The 13,459-nt window shown below is 40.0% G+C and overlaps 1 protein-coding gene across 3 annotated transcripts in view; it reads right to left on the reverse strand.

Annotated features, from left to right (window-relative positions):
• Window positions 1-13,459, reverse strand: part of RSU1 (Ras suppressor protein 1) — a 103,612-nt gene that overhangs the window by 13,835 nt on the left and 76,318 nt on the right. The window contains exon 9 of one of the 3 annotated variants that reach the window (XR_007907004.1): window positions 8,735-8,924. The exons of the other annotated variants lie outside the window; for them this stretch is intronic. The gene's annotated coding sequence lies outside the window, so the exon portion shown is untranslated. The remainder of the gene's footprint in view (window positions 1-8,734; window positions 8,925-13,459) is intronic. 3 annotated transcript variants of the gene reach the window in all.

A 13,459-nucleotide genomic window follows, 5' to 3' on the forward strand; every position in this document is an offset into this window, starting at 1 on the left:
TATTTCAGGGTTACCACATAAGGGCCTGAGAAACATTTTGTCCTAAAATTCTTCAGAATACAAATGTAAAGTACTTTGACCCTGATTTTTTTTTTCAGTATTCAAATAAGACTCAGTTTCACTCTATTGACTGTTTAACCCTCATAATTTTTTACCAGACATATAAAACTAGAACATTGTCTCAACATACGGAAAATCTGGATGGTACATATTGCTCATAGCTGCACACAATTTTAAGAACTGTAACTGTACTATTTCTAGATAATTTTTAAACTATGACAAAGATGAATGCTATTGAAGAAAAATGGCGAGCCTATAAAAAGCTACATGTGTTTGAGTCAATCAAGTAAAGAGAGTATAATTTTTTTCTTATAGTATGATTATCCTACATGCTAGTGGAAGCAGGAAGTCAGAAAGATTAACCAAAGATCAAGAAAAAAAGACCATCCTCTTCTTCCCCTCTCCTGCTACTGAGCTTAGAAAAATGTCTTAAAAAGGAAAAAAAATTACACTGGTAGGTTCTAATAAACCTTACAGAAGGCCTTAGTGTTGAATTTGCCTTCCCAGTAATACTTAAAGCACTGCTACTAAAGCAATACAATAAAGTTTATGAACTTGTCTTTACTGCTGCATAATTTATCTTTGAGAAATGATACTATGGTGAACAACTGGTCTCTGTGTCAATGGACTGCAGGTTTTATCACGGCAAGTAAACGGGATCAAGACTGAACTCCAAGTTGAAATATATATAACATATTTTTGTGTGAATGAAAAATACTTAATTCAAAAGTTAAATACTACTACACTGAAATGTTTTTTTATGCTTCACATCAACTTCCCAACTAAAAGTCTTTTTGACACACTTTACACCGAAACTCAAAAGAAACAAATTCCAGAACCTCTCATATTTCTTTCTGTTCAAGAAACTTTCCCTTTCGTTTGAATAGTCTCCTGTCTAACAAAAAGCAAATATATCCCTTTATTAAAAAAACCCAGCCAAAGCAAAACAAAAATCACTAATCCAAAACCACACTGCAAATTCAAAATAAACATAAGCAAACCCCAACCAAAGCCAAAGGTACACGAATTTCACTTTTTTGCCTAGTCTGGTGCTCACGCTATAGTTTGCTCAGATCCCTTTCCCGCTCCAGAAAATGCCTCTGTTTCGGGGTGCATGCTTTTCTGTCAGGTCAGCAAGTTAATGTGTCTATGCAGCTCTTTAGTTATCAGATTTAATACGATGGAGGCATGGGAAAACCCGCCAGAGGGAAAAAAGGAAAAGGAAAGAAAATAGACAAATCCATTTTTGTAACTCAACCCCACCCCCACAAAACAGACGGTGGGAATCGGAAGGTGCAACTGCACAGCGGGACATGCATACGTGCTGTGGAGAAAACTCCATCATCACTCAAGCCCATGACCCATGCAAAGCTGACAAAGAGTGGTGAGGAATGAGAACAATGGGACACAGACCCACAGAATAACAGGCAGCCCAATTTCTTGCCCAGGACTTATTAGAGAGGTCTGTAGAACACCCTCATAAGGAAAGTGCCAGATGTATCCTGGAAAAACAACTGCGCTTAGGGACTAATGACCTACGAGTATAGTAGGTGTAATTGTACATCCCTGGATGTTATGACTGTTGGCTGAGCGGCATTTCTCCATGTGCTTTTCTATTACACAGTAATTTCAGGATGCTGGATTATTTGACGTATTCCAACATTTCAGGGAATGTTCTAGGCAATGGGCAATGTCACATTCATTTTGGTGAAAACAAGAAAATGAAACGGAGAAGGTACATATACACACAGGGTTTGTGACCTCTTTCAATACTTAGCAGTTGCAGCTGTTTCAGGCATCCAGGTCTGTGGGAATGGCCTACAGACCAAAGAGCCAGTGAGTGGTTAACTCTTTGCCAGAGTTAACCCTTCCCCTCATTTCCTCCTGTCCTAGTTAGAACATCTGGGACCTGCTCATCACTGTGTGGGTGTAACCCAAAACTGTGTATTCAATAGCCTTCCATGCCATCTCCCAGAAACCAAACAGACCATTTACAGCAGCTGCCCAGAGCATGCCTGACCCCTCAGGTTATAAACTGGGTGTTAAGAGGCCTGTGAGATAGGAGGATGCTCCAGTCCTCACACTCATTGTGGAACTCCCCGCCCTGAGGGAGGTAGTGAGTATTCCTGCCTGAACCTGAGGATTTATAATCTTGGGTCTTGGGACTTCTGGTACCACTCGTGGGATCCAGAGAAGGACTGTGACCACCACTCTCAACCAGACTGAGACCACCAATCTCAACCAGATTGTAACCACCACTCTTGACCGGACTGCAGCAGCACTCTTACTAACAGGTTTTCCCTCTCCTTTTACTTTGGACTCAGGGGGACCACTTGGGGATCAGCACGGGGAGAGGGGAGCCCAACAAACACCACTCTGTTCATGCCCCAGGGTGCTGGGTTATACATTTGGGTTTTGTGGGTTAAAACCAATTGCTTGTCTGTATAATTGTATTTATTGTATTATTTTTATTAAATTGTTATTCTAACTTATAATCTCTCTTTTGAGTTGGGTTCATTTCCACTGCTGGTTTAAACCAGAACACCCCCATATCCTTGCAGGATTTGCTACCAGTACAGTTTAGGAAGACTGACACCCAGAACAAATTGCCTCAGGGAGAGGAAGAAAGACCAAGATAGAGGAAGGATGGAAGAAAGGAAAGAAGAGCTGTGAGGGCAAGAGGGGGATAAGAGATACACAAAGCTTCATGACCCTGGCATGTTAAAGAGGACAAAGCTGGTATTTTGCAAGAAACATGCAGGTAACTCTCACTTCAGTGAAAACAAGGAGCATAGAGGGAAGGAGGGAATAGATGAGCCTGTGGACCATGCGAATTCATTAAGCTCTTATGATACAGAATAGAAGAACATGGGGGGCCTCTTGACTGATGCAAGGATCCCTTAAATGCTGTTCTCCTTAGTCTATAATTTTCAGTATCATTACTTCAAGATCAAGCACTGTTGGTGTGAGCACAGACTGCAGCAGACCTTTCCCTGTTTAAACATACATGGTGCTTGTCACTTCTTCACATCCATCTCTCAGTCACATTAGCTGCATTAATGAAAAAATAAATGTTGCAAAAGGGAAGTATTAACAGAGCCAATGCCAAGGACATTAATTTTAAAAATGCTATTTACTTTGTATCTGAGCAGTCATATATCTTGATCTTGAGCCTTGTCCAGATTCTGATTCCATGTTATAGCAACAAACTTTGTCCTGACTCTCCTTCCTGCACATGATTCATTCACTCGACATCTTTAGTACTGTACCCACTCGACAGGCTTCATGTGTTTAGTTAAAGTTAATAATTCTTATTTAAGCAAAAATGAGGTTTTCAGTGCAAATCCTGAACAGTGACTTACTGTGAAGTACAGACTCAATACAGCTCGAACTATCTGCTTGAAGAGAGAAGTCCCCTGGCTCCAAACACAACAGTTGGCCTGATGCTTTGTGTGAAATTTGCAGATCTGTGGAGAGAGTGGGTGGGTCCCCAGTCTTGAGGGATAAGTGCTAGGTCCAGCGAGCTGCCTACAAGTATCACTCAGCATCTGTCTTCGAAGATGCAACAGCTCAGACTCATGGCCCTAGCAAAGACACTTGTGCAGGTAACCCATGCTCCGAAATCTGTTCCACTAACACAAACTAATCACAGATGTCAACTCTGCATTTTCTACAAGTCAAGAGAAAATACTGCAGAGAGCACAAAACTATTGCCAAAGCACAAGGAGAAGGTCAGCCTACATTTTTTTTTTTGATTTGCCAAGAGAACTAAGCAGTCAGGGCAGGAGAGCCTGTGAGGCCTCTGGGATGTGAGGGTGGCACTCTCAAGACACAGAGCACCTGGCAATTATCTCCATAGCAGGCACTGTTAGAATTAAACTCAATATTTTCAGGAATGGGAGAAGAAGCAGAAGCAATTACCCTGTCAGGAAATGTGCCAATAGATAACTTGGAAATAACCTGCATCTGTGAACACAAGGTGAGCTTATTTCCACCACCTCCCCACTTGTCCAAGACATGACTTCAGTGGTTCTTACCAGACTCCAGGTGACCTCGATGCTCTCCTGCTCTCATATCACATTACTGTCCGTCTCCCCAGGGGGCCTCTTTGGCAGACATCACATGCTAAGTTAGTGTCACTGAAGCCCCAGCTGATATTCTCTTCAAAACTCCTCTGTTACCCCTTTCTTGGTCTCTATGGTAACGCTCAGGATCCTGCAAACAGCACCAGCCGGCTCGGGGCTCGCTCTGCACTCATTCATCTCAAATGTTTGAAGAATCGCCTCTTTTCCCTGCACAATGTTTCTAAAAACAGAGTTTTACTCCCTGCTGATGTCCCCACATCACAGTTGCACTGCTCCATGTCGCAAACCCATCACGGCTGCCCCAAATGAGGTCCCACTCCAGACTAGATAAAAGGGCCAAAATCAAAATCAAACACGTTGTCTAAGTATCACTGGTGGCAGACTGAGGACCCTCTCTTGAAAATCCTGGTTCTTGTGAACAGTTTTCCCTTTTAAAAGCTGTCCCTGCTTGGCAAATGCATTGAAGATCAGCTGTAGAGAGTCAAAAATAAAGACAGAGAGGCAAGGGCAAACCGGCAGGACTTTCCTTTGAGCTACGCCTTTTCCAGGATACATCTTCCTTACCTGCTATTTTGTTTAGTTGGGCTGTGACTATATGTTATTACTATTTACATTACACCCATTCTGTACTTAAGTTAATTCTGGCCTGAGAGAAACAAGAAGATTTCATTTAACTTGATTCTGTTCTTACAGGCTTTTTTTACTATATTCTTGAAATATAATTTCAGTACTGGCAACTTTAGATCAGATATTCTCAGAGTCTTTCTGAACATTTTTTTTTACTTGGGAATTATTTTTAGTACGGAGGGAGATACATTTGCAGTGTATCTTTTATTTCTGCAAGAACAATGAAGAACAAGCCAGGGGTTCACAACTGCAGTATAAAATAATTAGCACATGAAATAAAAAGTTTGAAGGAAAAAAGAAACTTCCTTAAAGGAATTATCTTCCATAATTTTTGCAAAAATTAGTTTAATAGTACTTCTGTTTATGTGTATGGGGGAAAAAACTACATATGCAACAATGGGAGATCTTAACTTCTCTCACTACATGGGAGAAAACAACAATTTCTTTCAGAAGGAAAGAGTAATTTTCCTTGAGACAGTATATAATTTTCCACACAGAAATGTGTTCATCCAAACCCAACCTACATGTCTCTGTACCTTATGCTCAAATTTTCACTGCATTCAACACATTAAGTGCTGCCTAACTCCCACCTCCTGAATTCAGCAAAAACTACCATTTTTTCCGTTAAAAAACACCTTTTGAAATAGAATGTATTCTTTTTGTTATGGTCTACAACTTAGAGGCTAAAAATAGCCATTAGTTAACAACCTGCCTATTACCCAGTAAAGTGTTAACAATGTGTGAACCCCTGCTGTAAGGAAATTGCCCAAAGAAAAGGGCAGAGCAACTCCCCTGTCCTGAGAGCAAAAAGGTACCTAGGCTTTATCACTTATAAAGCCTTGCTCTTTTATCCTGCCATCTTGGCTAAGTTTGTTAGCCAGCAAATGAAAGGGTGGGCCACAGCCTAGCCAAGGGTTTCACATCCCTGCACACACTCACGCATCTTGGTCAGCATCTAAATCCTGGGAGCTCTGTACCTCTTCCAGAGCCACCTCACCACCCTAGGGACAGGAGATGCTTGAGATTATGCACCACCACCATATTTAGCACCCTGAAGGTTGCACACCCCTTACACACTTGAGCCATATATGAAGTCAAAGTGTTTGCTAGTTATAGCATTAAAATAGGGGAGGGGATGTACTGAAACCTGCACTTTTCTAGAAGCACGAGGAAGAGATGATTCAAAATTGCTCAGAATAATTTTAAAGCCTGTTAGTTCAAGCTATGTTCCTAAAATAATATGATTCAAGTAATTCAAAGCAGTCACTCAGTTTAGCAATATAGTGGTATTAAAGGAAGTGCAGTTGACCCAAAGTAAAGATGGTAAACCAAAATCACACAACCCCCCCCCAGAGTTCTAAGAAGAAGACAAGTAAGAAAATAGAAGCTGGTTGTGCTTTTGACATTTGTCCATCATCCCTCTCTCCCACCTACTGATTGGTAATGGGAGGAAAAGGCTGCCAATAATCTTCTATATCCTATCCTTTCATTATGTGTATCCCTGATTTCTGCTTTTACTAAATGCTCCATTTTTCTGCTATTGCCACACTTCCTCCTATCTCTTCTCTTTGCCTAATCAGCTGACCCTTCTCATTTATCTCCCCTGTCCAGAATCTCGGTTCTTCCCATTTCTCTTCTCCTTCCAGCTCATCAGCCTTCATCTTCTTACTGGTTTTCCTCCTGTACCACTTTTATGCTTTCTTTTTTCCTTTCCTTGTTTCTCATCCTTTTATAACTCCTTTTTTTAATATACGATACTTATCTTTCCATCTGTGCGCCCTTTTTGTCTCTCAGGTGGTTGGATCTGAAGAGGAGTTTTGAGACATTTAAGTAGGAAATGAATGGCCACACACAGCACAAAGGAGATCTGCTAAAATCTGTTTTAAGGTATTTCCACAGATCCCATATCATCGTTCAAAATAATATTTTAGAATTATTTTAAAAGAATTTTGTAAGAAGCATTTCATATAAATCTTTGTGGGAATTGCAGTAAGTTCCATTTTTTCTCCTTAAAGAGTAGGCATGAAATAAAAGTTATTACTGACATCTGTCATATTTCAAATTAGTTTATAAAATTTAGTGGTGGCAGCAACAGATGTAGCATAAAACACTGTGAAACAATCTCCCTAATAGAGCATCCTTTAAGAAAAGCAGCTTCATCATTGACAGTCATTTAGTAACACAGAAGGCAGCTTCCCAGAAGATATCTGCTGCTGTTATATTAGAGGTAATTAAACTATGAGGTGATTTATTTCTTTGCAGCCACATAACTGAATTTTCTAAAGCCATTAATGATACCTTATGAAAGTATCAGCAGATGCAGAACATGATTATCCACAGCAAAACTGTGTTTACAACACATAGAGCCACAAAAATTCTATAGAATGCCATTTATTGGCAAAACATTAATATATTAAACCACAAAGGACAGTGCACTGAGGGTAGAAATGCTGTCACTAAATGTACATCTCTCCACCTCAGCTCTCTCTTCCCTATGATTGACAATGATTTTCAGAGAGTAGGCTTTATCTCCAGGCAAGAAAATCTGTGTACATAAGAAATAATTTTACACTAGTTCTATTGTAGCACTATTGATTACTAAAGGAAGCTGTAGGCAAAAAATGTATATATTTAAAAATAATGTGTATTTAAGAGTAGAAAAAAACTCCTACATATAGAAATTTAAAGGAATATCAATGCCTCACATATTTTCCCTACCATATTACCTAATCCAGCAAAAAAATCCTTGATATGTCATTTTCTGATTGATGAGCACAGAGAGCTGAGACCTGAGCACAGAATTTTATTGCTGAAGACATTTTCATCTGCAGCCAAATCACCAGGGAAACACTTTGTCAAACAACTTCATTCTGCAGGGAGACTTTGTGACAATATTGGCAACTTAAGAATTTGTTCTGGTTTTTCCAATAGCATCTACCTGTCCATGTTGAGAAATATTTACAGCAGCACTGCAATTTATGCAGATGTCCAGCTTAAAACCCGGGAACAAGTGTTTCATATTTCATTGCAACAATATGTAAAAAGTAGATGTTCGAGCTCTATTTTTGAAAAAAATATTTATCTCCATATAAGTGATCCAATATATTTTTTGGAAAAGTTTCACACCAAGCACCTGTACTTTCAAAATAACTGATCTTATGTGAAGCATCTGCAGGGCTACAAAATGATACATGTTTTCATATCAAAGAGCTCCAGTGCTTCTTTTACCCCTTTTTGTTTGTGGGTTTGGGGGTTTTTTGCAACCGAGGGGGCATTTTGAATCTAACAAAATGCTGCTTTTACGTCATCAAATTACTCAAGATGCTAGGCTTCCAGTAGGGAAGATTATATGTTGATATATTCACATACTTGCTGTTCCTGAAAAAGGAAACTGAGTCTTGTGGATTGTCTTGAAGTTTCTAATTATTTTCTCTGTGGAACAATATTCCCAGGTTTCACAACTTTTTACTGAGTGACTTCCTATGAAATTTCCTCAGCTGAGTAACAGCTATTCGGTGCTCTCAATGGCTCAGCTGTGCTGTCCACAATGGGCTAAACTGTTAAATCCAGAAACAGGTAGTCTCAGTCAGGATTTATGTATAAAATTGTATGTACAATTCCTTTGTTCATAGATGAGCATAAAAACCAAAATGGATGGTCAAACCAGATGGTTAAGACTACCTGACGTGATGGAGTGGGGGAAGCAAAGAGCGTTACTGTTTCTCTGCAGTCAGGACATACTTTCATCTCAGCAGATAAACAGCAAGGAACTCCCATCTTCAATTCAAGTCACTGGTAAAACTTCAGTCCCTTGCATCGAACAGGGTTGGTTTCTCCTTGGGATTCTAGGGTTAAACCCTCTAAGCCTAATTGATAATTCTGTATCTGAAAATGAGGGGTTAAGATGAATAATTAAAATTTTTTTCAGAGACGTTTCCTTAGATACTGCAACGACATTTTACCTGAGCAATCTGCTTATGGCACTGTTCCACTGACCAATATAAAGGATGTGGGATCAAGGGCTTAATTCTTGCTGCCAGTCAGCTTGCAAATAAAAAGGCTTTCATCCAGCACTGAGCATCCATTTTCACCACGCCTATCACCACAGGATCCACTCAAATCCTCGCTGCTGCCCATCTTCCTGACACTGGCCTTTGGAAACACAGATAGAATTATGCTTTAAAAAAACTCACACCATGTCACATGTGTACTAAGCAAAAATAACAGGCTGAAATATGCTCTGAGCATGTTACCACCAACTTCATTACCTTTTTTTTAAGCTACAAAGACACTTTAATACTTATCTCTTATGAGACATATTTCTCTTTGTAATCTGCTCTTACCTGAAACTTTAGCTCAAGTGCCACCTCAGACAAATCACCCCCTTTGTTTCTACTTTGTGATCTTTGGCTTGTTGATCTGGTTCCTACACCTTGCAGTTCAAATGGCATACAAATAAATATAAACCAAACAACCACGTAGAAGTTCTTATACTCCAGAAAGCAGAGAGCACGAGAACAGGTTGACTGAAGACCTCACCTCACATCTAGAAGGGGAAGTGCTTTTCCCTTTCTACCAGAGCATATGAACACAGCTTGTTACAGGCACTGCTGCGTTAACATGACAGGTTTACAAGGCCCTGGCTTGCTCAGCAGTAATGATCCTTCAACATCCCTGTCAGATCAATGCACAGCTTTCCTCAGGACCCGCTTACCGGAACACTGGTCAGCAGGGAATGTAACTTTGCAAAACCATGTTCAAACCAGATGGCTCTACCAGGAGCTGCTGTAGGGAGAGACACAGGGCTGTTTGCAAAGTCCTCTGATTCGGGATGCTGGAGTAATGCATCCCTGACCCTTCGCTGACCACCCTGCAGCTCAGCTTTTACTCTTACCTACAATCATTGAGGATTTTCACCTCATGATCTAGTTTTGTTTCAAGCCCTTTCCCACCACTGGGCTGTAATTTTTGGCAAAGTCGTACCCTATCTGGTCTTTGCCCCCCAAATAGGAGACAGAGGGAGGCAGTTAAGGTATTGTCCTGAACGTACTTTGACAAACTGCAAATGTAAAGAAAACATGCGACATCTCATTACCATAAAAACATGCTGTTTTTTAATCTCTCCTAAACATAAGTGTAGCTACACATAGCTTGATCATGAAGATCTGTTCAAAAATAGAAATAAAACAAAACACCCAAGAAATGACAGCTCAGCAATTAGTGTTGGGCAATGAGTCATTTCTTATAGAGCCCCTACAGCAACTTCCTCCTCAGAGACAAGAAGGTATTTGAGTGGAGGGGGCAGGCGAGAAAGGTTTGATAAACATCAGTTTATTTTTTTAAATGTCTCACTGTTACAATCTAACCTGGTGAAACTAAATTTCAATATTTTTTCTATTTAAGCCATTATGTTCTAATCTTCTTGCTCTATTCAAAAGTAATAGCTGTGAGCAGCATTGCTATTAGTCCAAAGGGAATTCAGACAGTAATTATTCATAGTTACCTTAATCACAGATGCAGAATGTATAAATAAAAAATAATTTCTCATTTTGAAAGTATTATTTTTTTGACAGTCGAAAGTCTACCCCACAATTTGGAAGCTGTTTCTCAAGGATCTTAATTTTCCCTACTCAGAATTACTAACATGAAAATACATTCTTTCAAAATGTCAGACATCAAGCACTAACACTGCATACGTCTGAGTCTCAAATGCGGCTTCACTGAAGTGACACTGCCTATTTAAAACCTGCCTTCTCTGAGAGGAAAGACATTAATACCTAACCAAAGCATGCTAACATTGCTCCAGCTTAGGAGGCTGGACACCAGCAGCTCAGAGATGTCAGAAGACTGGTACTACAGCCCCAACAGCAAGCTTTAGGGCACAAATATTAGTTTCACATAAAACAAGGCAGCATTACAGTAACTCAATAGGAATGTATGCTGTTCAATGCACGTAATTTCTTAATAGGAATTTATCCAACTGATCTGTTTTAGAAGAAAGCAAAAACAGAATGCTGCATGGCAAGAGCAGCCAACACCAGGAAGAACGGAACAAAGCTGGTGTGGTCTCCTTGCTGGGGTCCCATCACTGGGGGCAGTTACACAGTTAAGGTCATAATGGAGCAACTGCAGACACTGCATTTTCAATCTGCTTCAAAACTATTATTTAATTCCTAATATATTGCAGTCTCCATCTCAACACCAGAAATAGTATAAAATTAGGACTCAGTACTTATTCATGAGATCAAATTTAAGCAATTCTTCTTTTCAAGACTGCAGGCTTAATTCTCCTCTCATTTGCTCACACACAGAAAAGGAGTAACTCTGCCGAGGTCAATGTCAGTGCAAGAAAGGGATGAGTCATTCCTAAACTGCAGGTCTGTTGAAAAGGAAGAAGTGATTTCCCAGCCAAGGAAGCACAGACAACAGAAGCAGTGAAGAAGCAGAGCTATGAGTTTCAGCTGCACAAGACTGCTGAGCCTTATGTTGTTGTATCTTTACTGTTATTCATACTCATTAAAGCCAGCTCGAATACTTTCTGGCATGGTGGGTACCAGAATTTCCTCTTAAGAACAGACAGAAGCAAGGTAGTAAATCTGCTCAGTTTACATGCCATGGGACTGATCCTTGCTAGGTGTAAACTGGAACAGCATGATGGACCTCTTAGGTCAGTGGACAATTTCTATTTTACTTTCAGAAGTTAGGAGATTACAGTATGTATGTTTTATCCTTTTCTTACATTCCAGGGTAAAAGATCTTACCTTTGACACACCTGTCAAGACTATACTCAAGAATTTAATGGGTGGACTGGCCGTGGTTATAAACAAACAAGTCCACAGATGACTCAGAAACATTACCAACATAATCAAGTCAAATTGGGAACACACATAGTGCACAAAGGGACCAGCAGATTAGATTAAAAGCCACTGAAATGACTGCAAGGAGGTCTACATTTAATTACCAGGATACAAGATTCAGATGGACAGACAGAACAAAAAGAGACAAAATGAAACACAACCCTGAAGGTGCCTCCTACACAGCAGAAAAGAACTGAAAAATAAAAGTAATGGATATTTTACAGGTACAAGTATTAATAAGGATTTCTATATTTCTTTTACTTCCCTGTGAGGGGAACTTTCTGTTCTGACAGTGACAACTTCTTTGACAGACAAGAATACTCTCACTCCTAAGGTACCAACTTAAACTGCCTCTTAGGAAGGCTCAAACACCGATGAGTACCACTTATTTGGGGAGGGCCAAACATGAAAACCCTTGTCAAAATCTTGACAAGCACCATAACCTCATACCTACTGGAAATCAACCAGACAGATGAGAAGGAACCACTACATTTGCAAGAAACTTTATCCAGCAGTTCAAAGCCAGTACAAGAAACCTGTCAAGCCAGTCAGTCAGACATTTCAGAATCAGAAGAGTGACACAGCAGACATGACACACTGAGTAGCACAGCAAACACCAGCAGCTGAATGGCCAGGACCACCACCAGGGATCTGCAAGGGAAATGTCATGTAGGTAACAATTCTTCCCCATAACTGCTCTGACTCTTCCCTGGGAATGACTAATTTTTAACTTGATGGGATCTAAAGAAATCCCATCAGAACAGAAAAAATTAGTTTTGCAAAGTTTAAAACCCATTCCAGCTTTAAGGAAAGGAAAGCAAGGAGAGACACGGATAATACAACAAAAAATGGAGAACTCAGTTTTACCAGTCGCTATTCAAGAAGAATTAGCAACTTTGTAAGACACTGATCTCAGAGAACATGCCTGACCTTGAGTATTAGATCTATCACTAATACATGGCGATGCCGCTAGACAACCTTTTTTTAATTAGCCATACATGCCCAGAACATAGGAATGCACCAATCATAAGTAGGAAAAAGGCCACACCAGGCCAGAGGATTTGGAACTGAAAAGGTCCCTTTGAGACTGGATCTATGTTGTATGCAGAAGATGTTGGAGCATCAACACATCTACCATTTAAGTGGCCTGTGAGTACCTAAGAGTGTGGAGAGATGTTCTCTTCTGCATTGTATCTGCTTACTGAACTGCTGGGCTTTAAAACAACATCTCTCCTGTGCCTGCTCAGCCAGTCCCCTCCCCAAAACACCTCAGTAATTCCACTGAAGCATGTCCCCTCTCCTCTGCTTGCCCATAATGTTCTCTTGCCATTGACTTAGGGAATTTCTGTCTGATGCTTTTCATCACTGAAGTTCTTAACTCCTTTAATTTGGCAAATCTATGGCATTATGTGACAGGACTTCAAAGGTTAAAAAAATAATAAATTAATAAATTATCTGGATAATGCCTTTGCTGTTTGAAAAAAAGCATTTTTTCTTCCTTGAGAATGACTATTGTGCTCTGCTTGGCTGCTAAGTGCATGCAGTAACCATCAGGAACACTTGTTGGGAAAACTAGCAAGTGTCTCTCAAAAATGCAATGAAATTATCCCTTTCCTGCAAATAGGATTTCTAAAAGCTGGTTATTTTGGCCGCTTCCAGCCTGCGTGAACACTTCTCCAGGAGGAAGTACAAGAATTTTTCTATATCGGGTTCTCATCTGTTTCTCTGAAATTCCCCAATCAGTACTTAAGAATGAGGTAATTTTTTAATCAAAAGCCTATTCAGAGAGCTGTCTGCCCTCAGGTCCATCTCATTCATCTCTCTGGACAT

This window comes from Manacus candei, unplaced genomic scaffold (assembly GCF_025592945.1).
Source record: "Manacus candei isolate 608988 ecotype Guabito, Panama unplaced genomic scaffold, ASM2559294v1 h1tg000056l, whole genome shotgun sequence".
Lineage (NCBI taxonomy): Eukaryota > Metazoa > Chordata > Aves > Passeriformes > Pipridae > Manacus > Manacus candei.